This window comes from Rhinopithecus roxellana, chromosome 13, assembly GCF_007565055.1.
Source record: "Rhinopithecus roxellana isolate Shanxi Qingling chromosome 13, ASM756505v1, whole genome shotgun sequence".
In the NCBI taxonomy this organism is placed as follows: domain Eukaryota; kingdom Metazoa; phylum Chordata; class Mammalia; order Primates; family Cercopithecidae; genus Rhinopithecus; species Rhinopithecus roxellana.
Window position 1 is genome coordinate 99,436,562 of NC_044561.1, and position 11,955 is coordinate 99,448,516.

The 11,955-nt window shown below is 45.5% G+C and overlaps 1 long non-coding RNA gene across 1 annotated transcript; it reads right to left on the reverse strand.

Moving 5' to 3' along the window:
- Positions 1 to 517: 517 nt before the first annotated feature.
- On the reverse strand, positions 518 to 7,482 carry LOC115892862. The gene is made up of 3 exons (XR_004052760.1): positions 7,364 to 7,482; positions 2,216 to 2,325; positions 518 to 888 (listed from the first exon to the last, which is right to left on the reverse strand). It is a non-coding gene; the product is annotated as an uncharacterized LOC115892862 (long non-coding RNA).
- Positions 7,483 to 11,955: the final 4,473 nt, after the last annotated feature.

An 11,955-nucleotide genomic window follows, 5' to 3' on the forward strand; every position in this document is an offset into this window, starting at 1 on the left:
AGAGCAAGACTCCGCCTCAAAAAAAAAAAAAAAAAAAAAAAAAAAAAAAAAAAAAAAAAAACTCAGGGAAACATGTTTACCAGTTTATTAGAAAGGATACTTTAGGTCCGGTGTGGTGGCTCACACCTGTAATCCCAGCATTTTGGGAGGCCTAGGCGGGTGGATCACCTGACGTCAGGAGTTCAAGACCAGTCTGGCCAACATGGTGAAACCCTGTCTCTACTACTAATAAAAAATTGTCCAGGCATGGTGGCGTGTGCCTGTAATCCCAGCTACTCGGGAGGCTGATCAGGAGAATCGCTGGAACCTGGGAGGCAGAGGCTGCAGTCAGCCAAGATGGTACCACTGCACTCCAGCCTAGGCAACAGAGTGACTATCTCAAAAAAAAAAAAAAAAAAAAAAAGATATTTTAAAGGATACAAATATTTCTGGCAGTGGAAGAAAAAAATAAATACATTAGTTAAGTAATTAATTAATTTTAATACCTTTATTTAAATAATACAAATAAATAGCCAGATGAAGGGATTATATGGGGCGAGGTCTGGAAGAATCCTAAGAACAGGAGCTTCCATTCTTGTGGAGTTGGGGTACAACATCCTCTGGGCACGTGGATGAGTTTTTGTTCACCTTCCTATGAGTTGAGCTGTTCAGAAACTCCCCCAAACCCCTCCTCTTGGGCTTTTATGGAGACTTCGTTGGATAGACATGATTGGTATAAGGACAAATGTGTAGAAATGTGATAGACAAAAAGGGTATAATCTAATACTAATAGACTGAGTGGGGAAACCCAGCAAGGCCTGTCTGTTCAGATTCTTCTTAGCCTTTCTGTGCAGCATTCCTTCCTCCAGGGCATGGGGCAAGACCCCTCTGAAATGAGGATTTTATGACCTGCAATTAAATAAGTCAGAGAATTTCTTTATGGCTAGCTCCAAGATGGAAGGATGGGGGGTAATCAAAATATATCTTTAATTTCTACGGCCTGCCTTGGGGAGAAAAAGAAGCAGGTGAAAGATGGATGAAGAAGGTCAGAGAGAGCAATTCTGTCTTCTGAGGCCTAAAGTCCCCCAACATTACGACAAAAGACTGCCTTTCACCTTCATGGCTCTGAAGCTGTTCTGAAGCTACTTCAGGAACCAAAGACAAAAGTACAAATAATTTTAACAAAAGGTATGTTTTGGTCACTTAGGAAATAATAAGGGCTATAGGAGTTATGAACTAAGAACCATGGACAAAAACATATGTGTGTGTGTATACACATACACAATATATATCGTGTGTGTGTGTGTATATGCAATATATTGTGTGTGTAATGTACACACACACATACAATATATGGTGTGTATATATACATACACACACACAATATATCATGCCTTATCTTCAACTAAAGTCATATCCTGTGGTACTCAGGGTTACGACCCCAGTATATCTGGGGGAACACAATTCATCCCATGACCACTGTGCTTCAGGAATTGAAGGGCTCCTTGGCAGCCATCTTTGCAAGTAATCTACCACCAAGCTGAAGCCCCCAGGAATACCTCGCTGTTGTCTTCAAGAACAGATTCCTAGGGCAGGCAGGTTCAACTAAAGCCTGGGAACTTCAAATTCTCCTTACAAGTCACACCAGCAGCATCAGCAGCCTTGGGCATAATGTGTTTTTCTACTTCACCAAGGAGGCCTTTGGAGCCTGATTGGTGTAAAATGGAGTGGAGCTGAGAAGTCTCCTCTTCGTTTCCTCACAGAACAATGAGGGGAAGAAGGTCAGGTGTGGGTATCTAATGACCAGCTGTGAAGCCTTCAGCAAGTTTGGAAAACTCCATTTTTTCATCTGTAAAATGGGGGTAATGATAAAAGTCTACCTCTCAGGGATGTAGTGAGGATTAAAAAGAATAAAGGGTGTGAAAAGTGATGTCCAAGCCATCAGGTACTCTCCAAATGTCAGTAATTATTAGCACCAGTCTCTGTCACATTAGTGCAGCTGACTTAGATTCCATTTTGTGTTGGAACATTAGTAAAGTGTTGATCGCAGTCAGATTTCACATGTGTGGAGCACTTCACACCCACCATCACAGGGCATTGGGTTACCATGTAGGATGAAAGCAGAGTAACAGAAAAGGGCTTTAACAAATATATTAGTTACAGTAATGCTGGCTAGTGTAACAGAGACCCAATAATATAATGCCTCAAACATAATAGAAGTTTAGATCTTACTGACACAATAAAGGAATATTCGTGTTTCATAATGGCCTTCCTCCACACAGTGATTCCAGGATCTAGGCTCATTCCATCTTGTGCCTCCAGTAACCATTAGGTTCTTGTAGTAATCTGCATAAAACCAGCAGCAGAAGAAAGTCTTAGCTTGAAAAATGACATACTTCCACTCACATGTCAATGACCAAAACCAGTCACATAGTCACATCTAAGTACAAAGAAGGCTGGGAAATGTGTCCTAGCTGTGTATCCTGGAAGGGTAGGAAAGTGATAGTGATGAACAGTCAGCAGTCTTTGCCAAGAGGAATTTTATAAAGGAATGGGTCATGTATACCCACAGAAACGTAGTTTCCAGTTGGAAGTATAGTGGATTGACGTATTGGCCACGTTCCTCACTTCCCGACATAGTATTTTGCATCCACATTCTTGCCATGGACTCGGAAAAGAGGATTATATTTTCCTACCTACTGATATTGGGCTTGACAATGTGGCTTTCCCTGCCTAATGAAATGGGGAAGAAGTGGTAGCGTGTCCCTATTGAACCTCAGCTGTAAGAGTTCCCGCATGTTTCCACTTCCTTGTGCTTTTATCATCTCTATTAAAAGTCTTTTCCTAGACAGCCACTGCCCTTCAGCCTAGGGCCACAGAATGAACACAGGAGCAGACCAGAGCTCAATCCAGTACCCAGAGGCAAACTCACCCAAAGAGTAACTTGAGGCAGAGCCACATATCTGATCCCAGCTTAGTTCAGCTTGTAACACCCAGCTAACTTATAGATACATGAGATCAGTAGAGTCATCCCAGACACCATACACACATGAGAAAGAAATAGGAATTGTTGTGTGCCAGTTTCATGGTTGTTTCACAGCACTGTCATGGTGATAACTGGCTGATACAGAGGACAAATAAAGAACATCCCTCACTTGCCCAGTCTTTTCATAACTTGTGTCAGTATGATATAATTGAAAAAAAGAATTAGAAAACAAGAAAGTGGCCGGGCGCGGTGGCTCAAGCCTGTAATCCCAGCACTTTGGGAGGCCGAGACGGGCGGATCACAAGGTCAGGAGATCGAGACCATCCTGGCGAACACAGTGAAACCCCGTCTCTACTAAAAATACAAAAAACTAGCCGGGCGAGGTGGCGGGCGCCTGTAGTCCCAGCTACTTGGGAGGCTGAGGCAGGAGAATGGCGGGAACCCGGGAGGCGGAGCTTGCACTGAGCTGAGATCCGGCCACTGCACTCCAGCCTGGGTGACAGAGCGAGACTTCGCCTCAAAAAAAAAAGAAAAAGAAAAAAGAAAACAAGAAAGTGCACGGCTTAAAACCAGGCCTGTATGGTCATGCAGTAAATGAATGTTGCATCCAAAGTCAAGGCCAAACTGTATGCCTTATCATCTCCTCTACACATATTCTGACTGGTTATCCTCAGGTTTCTCCTCTAAGACAGAAGTCCCTGATCTTCAGCCAACATTTTTGGTTACTGTATGGTTGTCCCAATGGAACAATGATGCATTGATGAAAAGACACTAATAGACCCAGGCAAAGGATGTATCCAAGTTCCATTCCTGTGGATAAAAGCTCCAATTTTGTACACTCACGGGTGGGAGATACTGCAGCAAGCTCTGATGGGAAGGTAAGCCTCTGTGGCCTTCAGGTCCCCATTGAAGGAGGCCAACTACTGCTGAGACCACCCATCAGGATGAAATTCCTGACAGGTCACTAAGGCAGACTGCATACAAATCACCTGGGGACCTTGTTAAAATGCAGGTTCAGATTCAGCAAGTCTGGGATGGGGCCTGAGGTTCTGTATTTCTTTCTTTCTTTTTTTTTTTTTTTTGAGATGGAATCTCACTGTCACCCAGGCTGGAGTGCAGTGGCACAATCTCGGCTCACTGCAATCTCTGCCTCCCAGGTTGAAGCAATTCTCTTGCCTCAGCCTCCTGAGTAGCTGATACTACAGGCATGTGCCACCATGCCTGGCTAATTTTGCATATTTTTTAGTAGACATGGGGTTTCACCATATTGACCAGGGTGGTCTCGAACTCCATCTCAAAAAAAAAGTGACCTTTTAGTTTAATTTTATTTTATTTTAGCACCTGACCAACTTGTCACCCAGGCTAAAGCGCAATGGTGCAATCTCCGCTCACTACTGCAACCTCTGCCTCCCGGGTTCAAGCGATTCTCCTGCCTCAGCCTCCCGAGTAGCTGGGATTACAGGCACTAGCCACCATGCCCAACCAATTTTTGTATTTTCAGTAGAGACGGGGTTTCACCAGGTTGGCCAGGCTGGTCTCAAACTCCTGACCTCAGGTGATCCACCTACCTCGGCCTCCCAAAGTGCTGGGATTACAGGCATGAGCCACAGTGCCTGGCCGAAACACTTGCTTTTTAACCAGGATGATTTAATACCTGTTTTATATCAAAACAAGGATAGAAATATGGAGATGAGCTTGAAATTTATGTGAGTTTTTGAGGTGAAATCCCAGGCTTCAAAGTAATTCCAGGTTTGCTGCTGATGGCCTCAAGTTCGGACTAGGATCTGTCCTTTGGAGGGTTCGGAGAGGTTGTCAGATTTGCAAGTGAAAATACAGGTTACCCAGTTAAGTCTGAACTTCAGGCAGACAATGAATAATTTTTCAGTAGAAGCACTGGCCCAGCCACACAGCAGTGAGTGGCAGATCTGGGTCCCCTGAGCCCAGGACTATCTGGATTTTCACCATCATTCTTGGTGTGTAATCCGCCCAGGAGGCCAGATTCCTGGAGAGTTTCAGGTGACCTCAGTAATTCCACAAATCCCTTTAGAGCAGCCCAGGCCACACCTCTAGAGTTGGCTTATGTGAGTTTTGTTTATTCCTTGATTTTTTCTTTGAAAATCTTTGTATGCTTAGGCCCTTATCTCAGAGTTTAGGAGTCAGGTCATAGGCGAGTATCTTAAAATCAGAGCACCTATCTTTTTTTTCCTTTTTATTTTATTATAATTTTATTTATGTATGTATGTATTTTTTGAGACAGAGTTTCGCTCTTGTCTCCCAGGCTGGAGTGCAATGGTGCTCCACCTCTTAGGTTCAAGCAATTCTCCTGCAACCTTTGCCTCTTGGGTTCAAGTGACTCTCCTGCCTCAGCCTCCCGAGTAGCTGGGATTACAGGCGCCCACCACCACACCTGGCTAATTTTTGTATTTTTGATAGAGACAGGGTTTCACCATGTTGTCTAGGCTGGTCTTGAACTCCTGATCTTGGGTGATCCACCCACCTTGGTCTTCCAAAGTGCTAGGATTACAGGTGTGAGCCACCACACCCAACCTGTTATTATTTTTTTAATCAGCTTCTTCAGATTTATTATTATTATTAGTATTGTTGTTGTTGTTGTTGTTGTTGTTGTTATTTTCTGAGACAGAGTTTCACTCTTGTTGCCCAGGCTAGAGTGCAATGGCGCAATCTCGACTCACCACCACCTCCGCCTCCCTGGTTCAAGCGATCCTTCTGTCTCAGCCTCCTGAGTAGCTGGGATTACAAGCATGCGCCACCACGCCCAGCTAATTTTTTTGTATTTTTAGTAGAGACAGGGTTTCTCCATGTTGATCAGGCTGGTCTCGAACTCGTGACCTCAGGTGATCCTACCACCTCGGCCTCCCCAAGTGCTGGGATTACAGGCATGAGACACTGCGCCCAGTCAATTTTTGTATTTTTATAGAGACAGGGTCTTGCAGTGTTGCTCAGGCTGGTCTCGAACTCCTGGCCTCAAGCTATCTTCCCACCTTGGTCTCCCAAAGTGCTGGGGTTACAGGTGTGAGGCACCATGCCCAGACTTTCAAGCACTATTTTATTTTTTACTTTTTATTTTTTTGCTTCAGGTTCCTCCAACTTTCTACTTAAATGCCATCGCCTCCACCATCTGTCCTCTCACAGGCCTGCCCCCTTCCCCAACCCATACCACCAGCCCCTGGAAACTTTTGTCAGTTTCCAGTGTCACCCTGAACAGTAGCCACTGCACGGCATTTAGGGAAATCAAGAAAAACAAAGGAGTGTATCTCAAATCACATGAATTAAGGAAGGGCCCGGTCAGGGGAGGCGGAACAGGGAGTGGGTGTGGTGAAGGGTACCCATCCTGCAAGCCCTTCATCTTGTCTGGCCCTAACTCCTTCATGAGGAATCAGAGCACCACCAGACAAGGTGCCTACTGTCACCCCTCCGGCATCTCCCTTTCTGTTTCTTACACCTCCCCCGACCCTGTGAGCAGCTGCAGGTCACGCACTCAGCCTCAGTCAGATCTTTTCTAAGCCCTGAGCCATGCCAGGCAGGCTGGGGCATCCATGTCAACAGCACAGGAGATGACCTCGGCCCAGTTGCCAATCCCACAGCATCCGAATCATCAGCTGCAGTGGGGCAGCCTGACCTGGTCGTGGCTGTGTGTGTGCCTATGTGTGTCAGCGTCCGTGGTCCCCACCCCACGCTGTGGGGGTCCTGGTGGACAGCCTCGCTGGCCACAACCCACTGGGTCAGCAACAAGTAAACAGGATGGACCGATGGCTGCTCCAAAAGCAAATGCCACTCGCTATCTAAACAGGAAGGAAAACGCTCAGCCCATGGGAGGGCTGCCTCCATGCTCTCAGTGATGCAAGAGAGAGGGAAGGAGGAGAGAAAAGAGAAGGGGGAGAAGAGCAAAGGCAAAGAAGCAGTGAAGGAGTCAGGGAGAAGAAAGCAGGGCAAAATTGAGGTCATCACAAAACCAAGGTCTTGGTCTGCTGTTTCCACCAGGTGCCCTGCACCCTCCAGGTCCCGCTCCTCGCCAAGCTTCCCTACCTCCCACATATCGCTCCAGCCGTGCCTCTGGCCAGCCCACCCCCTATCTGACCTCCTGCCCCTCACCCGACCTTCCTCCACCCTCCTGCTAGGCCCTGCCCCTGCTACAGCTTGTCCTAGAAATCCTCAAGGATAAACCCACTCCCAGGGTTCCCTTCCTTTTGCACAGAAAAGTTCCAGAGGGCTGGGCTTATCTTCTCTCCTTTGGGGCGGCTACTGATATCGTAGGATACACAATTTCTCCATTTTCAAGTAGGGACACTAAGCCCTCCATTGGTCCACCCAAGGCCTCCAGCAAATGAGGAACAAACCTAGCCTTTCAGTTTCCGTCCTCTTTCCTGATCCACTTACTGCTGATCTTTCTTGCTTTGCCTCCCCGGGTCTCGGAGGTAACTGTGCCTTGACGGGAGCATCCCAGGGCTGGTGACTCAGGTAGGGGGAGGCTGGGGCCCCCAACTTCCTGGGAGGAGCTGTTAGTTACCCATTAAATAGACCATCTTCTGAGTCACTGGAAGGACTGGGAAATCCTGGAGGTTGGGAGAGGCTGAGTCATCTTTGTCTTTATTTCAGCAGAGAAGAAAAAGGCCTCCCACAGAGAATGGCCAAGCCAGTTCACTGCTATTTCCCAATAGAAATGAAAGCTGGAATTGAGCCATGTGGAAAGATGGACCAAGCCCCAAGAAGGTCTCTGGGATAACCCTGAAAGGGGTGACCCAGGGAGAGAGAGTCCGGGGTCCTTTCAAATCAGGGCAGAAGCAAAGATCAAGATTGGTGAAACCTGATATTCAAATGCAGGTGCGGAAAAAGAATAGGTACATTGAACTGTGTTGTTTGCCTTGAGAAATAATCTTTCATTAGAAAGATTCAGAGTTCCTCTGAATGGCATTCCATGCTTGGAAATTTCCAGGGTTTACTTATAGTTCTGTCCCTGGCGAAGAGAGAGGACACCCCTATAGCTCATACCACCAGGAACTTCTGCCTCCTTGAAGAACTGAAGCCCTTCGCACACAGACGTTGTGGGTCATCTGCATGCCCCGGGCTCCTTTGCCCTAGTTCAGCACTTCTCAAACTTTCAGAATCACCTGGAAAGCTTGTGAAAAACAGATGGCTGAGCCCCGCCCACGGAGTTTCGGATCCAGTAGGTTTGGGGTGGTGCCCCATGGGCATTTGCATTTCTTAGTTTCCTGCTGATGCTGATGCTGCTGGCCCATCAAGCTCACTTTGAGAATCACTGATGGAGTTAGACCCACCCTACTACGCTCTCTGCCCACACCCCAGTGAGCTCTCAGAGAGAGAGAGCGCTGCTGGGGAAATCACTCAACGCTGTCCTAGGGGCTGTCTGTCCCACCCTCCTGTCCCTTCTGAGACGCAGGAGGCATCCTGCTCCCAGCAAAAGCCATTCACCCCACTGTGCCCCTCCTCCTTCAGTTCTCCCTCCTCTCCTGTTTCTTCCATCTCTCCCTCTCTCATGGACTGTTCCCATACACATACACGTTTTCCAGCCGCTCTCATCTAAACAAAAAAGGTTACCCTAACCTCCTTATCTGCCTCCAGCAACCACGCCCCTCCTCTGTGATATTCACAGCAAACCTTCTTCAAGGGTTGTGGGTCCTTCCCATCCTCAGCTCCTTCCTTCCCAGCCCACTGCAGACCAGCTTCCTTTCCCAGCACCTCCCACGTGGCCAAATCCGATGGTCCCCACCTTGCTCAATCTCTCAGAAACATCCAGTCCACTGACCACTGCCTTCCTCTGGGAAGGCTTTCTACTCCAGATGTCTCAGACCCTGCACTCTCCCGGTTTTCCTCCTGCCTCACTGGACAACGCTCCTCTGAATGTGGGAGTGCCCATCTTGGTCCTGACCACCTCCCCTTCCCCCCATACTCTCGCTAGCTGCATGGCTTTAACATGGTGTCTGCTGAATCTACATCTAGAGCCCTGGTCACTTGCTAGAGCTTGGATTTTTATCAAACTACCTCCTGAGCACCTCAAACTTAACATGGCCAAAATAAAATTCTTGATTTCTTCTGCCCAACATGTGTGTGTGTGTGTGCATGTAGTAAAAGATACAAAGCACAACATTTATAATTTTAATCTTTTCTGAGACAGGGTCTCGCTCTGTTGCCCAGGCTGGAGTGCACTGGTGCGATCATAGCCATCCTCCTGTCTCAGCCTCTTGGATAGCTGGGACTACGGGTGTGTGCCACCACGCCTGGCTTTATTTATTTATTTGTTTGCTCATTTATTTATTTTTGTAGAGATGGGGTCTCCCTATATTGCCTAGGCTGGTCTCAAACTCTTGGCCTCAAGCTCCCTCCCAAAACATTGGAATTACAGTCATGAAACACTGCGCCCAGCTCATTTTAACCATTTTTAAGTGTGTAGTTCAGTGGCATTTAGTATATTCACAATTCGTGTGACCATTACCACTATCCATTTCCAGAGCTCTTTCAGTAACCCAAGCCAAAATTCTGTGCTCATTAAACAATAACACCACCCTGCCCCCCTTCCAGCCCCTGGTGACCACTATTCTGCTTTCTGTCTCTGGGAATCTATGGTGGGCACCTCACATAGGCAGAATCACACAATATTTGTCCTTTGTGTCTGCCTGCCTGACTTTTCCTCCCTCAAGTTCTATCATCCTCCAAATGCCTAAAAATACTCCCTAGCAAATAGAATTGGTCATTGGCAGGCTGCTCCAAGAAGGTTTCTGAGCTGTTGTTCTTCAGTATTATTATTATTATTTCCTTTTTCAATGAGACAGAGTCTTGCTATGTTGCCCACACTGGTCTTGAACTCCTGGGCTCAAGCGATCCTCCTGCCTCCCGAAGTGCTAGGATTACAGGTATGAGCCACCACACTCAGTCTCTTCAGTATTATTTTTTCAGGCATTTCTGTTTTATTCCTTAAAACTTTTAAATACAGAAAATAAAATAAAAATAACCAAGAAAGACAAACACCATGCTCCTGCTTCTCAGATATGATTATTGTGAACATTATATGTCATTTGTCTTATCATTCTTTTTTTGTAGACAGCCTCAGTGGTTCATACCTGTAATCTCAGAGCTTTGGAAGGCCGAGGCAGGAGGATCATTTGAGGCCAAGATTTCAAGGCTACAGTGAGCTATGATTGCACCACTGCACTCCAGCCTGGGTGACAGAGCAAGACTCAGTCTCAAAAATAAAAAATAAAAAAAAAAAACAATAAAATCAAAAAAGCAAATAAATACAAGAAATGAAACACTACACGTCAAATTATAGTCTCCTTTAGATCCCTACTGCCAAAGGCAACAACAGATAAATTAAATATGTATCCATTTAATCGGCTTCTTTGGTTTAAACTTACATCATATTTAATCTAATTTGATCAATTTCATCAATTGTAAGATGCACTATTTTTTTAGACGGAGTCTTGCACTGTCACCCGGCCTGGAGTGCAATGGTGCTATCTCAGCTCACAGCTTGAATCCCAGGTTCAAGTGATTCTCCTGCCTCCACCTCCCAAGCAGCTGGGATTACAGGCACCTGCCACTACACCTGGCTAACTTTTTGTATTTTTAGTAGAGATGGGGTTTCACTATGTTGGCCAGGCTGGTCTTGAACTCCTGACCTCGTGATCCACCCACCTTGGCCTCTCAAAGTGCTGGGATTACAGGGGTGAGCCACCTCACCTAAGATGCACTATTATTTTAACCCCCACTTAAAAGGAAAAATATTGTCAATTAAATTCTGACACAATCCTTTATCATTCTTTTTTTTTTTTTTTTTTTTTTTTTTGAGACGGAGTCTGGCTCTGTCCCCCAGGCTGGAGTGTGGTGGCCAGATCTTAGCTCACTGCAAGCTCCGCCTCCCGGGTTCCCGCTATTCTCTTGCCTCAGCCTCCCGAGTAGCTGGGACTACAGGCGCCCACCACCTCGCCCGGCTAGTTTTTTGTATTTTTTAGTAGAGACGGGGTTTCACCGGGTTAGCCAGGATGGTCTCGATCTCCTGACCTCGTGATCCACCCGTCTCGGCTTCCCAAAGTGCTGGGATTGCAGGCTTGAGCCACCGCTCCCGGCCAATCCTTTATCATTCTGACACAATACTTTATAATCTTAGATTTTTATTTTATACTTATTGAAAGAAATCTTATATATATTTTATCATACTTTTTTTATCATACCGTATTTCATCAAATCTAAAATTCCATCTATTTTAAGATGCAATCTGAGTTCAGAAAGATTTTTGGCCAGGTGCAGTAGTTCATACCTATAATCCCAGCACTGTGGGAGACCAAGGCAGGCAGATAATTGAGCCAGGGAATTCCACACTAGCTTGGGCAACATGACAAAACCCTATCTCTACAAAAAATAGAAAAATGAGCTGGGCATGGTGGTCTGTACCTATAATCCCAACTACTCGAGAGGCTGAGGTGGGAGGATGGCCTGAGCCCAGAGAGGTCGAGGTTACAGTGAGCTGTGATTGTGCCATTGCACACCAGCTTGGGCAACAAAGTGATACCCTGTCTCAGAAAAAAAGGAAGAAAGAATTTTTTTAATGAGTGTCTTAGAATCAATGAATTATGGCTTATCACTCTTGTGCATACATAAGAAGCAAATTTTAAGCAAAATAAAATGGGTTAAGTATTCCTAAAACTTCACAGCTAAAGTTCAACTCTTCTACACCACTTTTTTTTTTTAATTAGTAAATTTTTGTTTTAGTAGTTTTAGGTTTACAGAAAAAATTGAGTAACAAGTACAAAGAGATGTCATATACTCCTTCACCTTCCTCCCAATCTTCCTTATTTTTAACATCTTGCATTAGTGTGGTACATTTGTTATAATTAATGAGCCCATATTGATGCATTATTATTAACTAAAGTCTCTATTGACATTAGGATTCACTCTTGGTATACATTGTATGAGTTTTTGACAAATGTATAATGATATGTATCCAACATTATGAT